The sequence below is a fragment of the Palaemon carinicauda genome, chromosome 3 (genome assembly GCF_036898095.1).
Source record: "Palaemon carinicauda isolate YSFRI2023 chromosome 3, ASM3689809v2, whole genome shotgun sequence".
Classification (NCBI taxonomy): domain Eukaryota; kingdom Metazoa; phylum Arthropoda; class Malacostraca; order Decapoda; family Palaemonidae; genus Palaemon; species Palaemon carinicauda.
This window is the reverse complement of record NC_090727.1, coordinates 183562317-183564816: the sequence shown is the minus strand read 5'-3', so window position 1 is coordinate 183564816 and position 2500 is coordinate 183562317.

The window sequence follows — 2500 nt, the reverse complement described above, 5'->3', positions numbered from 1 at the left end:
GGATACGCCGTTTACCTGAACCTGTGCGCGATGCCATACCCGATGTCGATAGTTTACCCATAAAGGACTTGATGACCAAAGCCGACGCCCTTATGGACAGCCACTTCAAGACCTCCATCAACGCCTCCACCCCTGACGACGAGGATGCCTATTCAACGTCAACCGAAGCTGACATGAATGCCGTAGGACATACACGCCTACCCCGTGACGTGCCGAAGCAGTGACAAAGCCGCCCACATCCCACCAATCGCTCGCGCCCCAACGAACGACTTCTACAGCCACTTACTACCTCCCATCCTTCGCAGTTTTGCTACTACCACTTCAGATTCGGGGCAACCGCGAAGAAATGTGCCACAGATCGCAGTGGCCAAAAAACGTGTAAGTAGGCCATCGCTTGTGGCGGTGGCCTCCCATGTTTCTAATCTTTTCTTTTTACAGGATGCAGGAACGGGCGTGCGATTTTTGGTAGACACGGGTGCTTGTCGTTCTCTTTTGCCAAGGAAACTCTTCAAGGCCCAACGTAGTCTGTCTACATCTGCCGACGTCCGCTTGGTAGCTGCCAACGGATCTGCGATACCCACCTACGATTACGAGAGCCTCACATTATCGTTCGGAGACGGTAAATTCAATTGGAAGTTTCTCGTTACTGACGTCACAATGCCAATCCTCGGTGCGGATTTCCTCTCTCATTTCCACCTTCTGGTCGATGTCGCCCACCGACGATTGGTCAACGCAGACTCGTACTTGTCGACACCTCTTCAACCCGCCCCCTCTAACCTCGCTCTCAACATCAGCGCACCCACGGATGCCTACGCCCATCTCCTCACGTCGTACCCGGAAGTTTTCCGTCCAGAACTTCGCCAAACGCCCACGGTTCCTGCCAAGCACGGTATTTATCACCATATCAAGACGACGAAATGGAGAAAATGGGCCTTTGCCAAAAGGCCTCCAGCCCATGGTCGTCACCCTTACACATCATTCTGAAGAAAGACGGCTCCCTCCGTCTGTGCGGGGATTACAGGCGCCTAAACATGCAAACAGAACCAGATCACTACCCCCTTCCAAACATTGCCGATGTAACCTCCTACCTGCACAAAGCGAAGGTTTTCTCTATGCTCGACCTCCTGAAGGGGTATTATCAGGTGCCTATGAACCCAGAAGACATCCCCAAGACCGCCATCACAACTCCGTTTGGCACATACACCTTCAATTACTCCTGTTTTGGCCTTCGTAATGCTGGGGCAACGTTTCAAAGTCTCAGGGATGGCATCTTAGGGGACCTCCCTTTCTGTGTATGTTATGTGGACGACATACTTGTGTTCTCCTCCTCAAAAGAGGAACACCTCCGTCACCTGCGCATCGTGCTCGACCGCCTGCAACAAAACGGCCTTGTAGTCCTGGTACGACAAGTGTACTTTTGGTGCCAACGAAGTGTCGTTCTTAGGGCACCGTATCACTCCTGAAGGAGTCCATCCCCTCCCTGAGAAGGTAGCAGCCGTTCAGAATTTCCCCACGCCCTCGACCGTCCAAGCTCTGCAGGAATTCTTGGGCATGATCAACTATTATCACCGTTTTCTGCCAGCCATTGCCGCCACTCTTGCTCCCCTCTCCGCCTCCCTCAAGGGCAAGCCAAAGGACCTGAAGTGGGGTCCCCTTCAAGAAGCAGCCTTCTGCAATGCAAAGAAGGCCGTATCAACTGCTGCGGCTCTCACTTTTCCTATCCCACAGGCCCCTCTCCTTCTCTCCACCGATGCCAGCGACGTCGCTATTGGTGCAGTACTCGAGCAGGTGGTCAAAGGCTCGCCCCGCCCATTGGCCTTCTTCAGCAGAAAACTGTTCAAGGCAGAATCGGGTTATTCTACCTTTGATCGAGAATTGCTGGCGGTGCACTTGGCTGTCCGTCACTTTCGCCATTTCTTAGAAGGTACGCCCTTCGTCATTCGCACAGACCACATGCCTCTGGTGCATGCCTTCACTCGACAGTCTGACGCCTGGTCCGCCCGTCAACGCCGACATCTCTCCGCCGTGGCTGAATACAATTGCACCCTCCAATACGTCCCTGGGAAAATTAATCCCGTTGCCGATGCCCTGTCAAGAAACACGTTGGCTGCCGTTCAACTGGGATTGGATTACAACGCCCTGGCTGAAGCCCAACGACAGGATCCAGAGTATCAAGCTTGTAGGACATCCTGCACGTCCCTCCGTTGGGAGGATTTTCCCCTCGAAAACTCTAACACCACCCTCCTCTGTGACGTCAGTACTGGTAGACTGCGACCTTGGATTCCTGCTCCCATGCGTTGACAGGTGTTTGATTTCATCCACGGCCTTTCACAACCCTCGTGCCGTTCTACTGCACAGCTGCTGAAGGCAAAGTTCATTTGGCACGGCATTTCTAAGGATGCTAAGGATTGGGTCCGTGCCTGTACTTCTTGCCAAACTTCCAAAGTACATCGACACACGGATTCAGGAGTGGGCACCTTTCCTCAACCTCAGCGTCGTT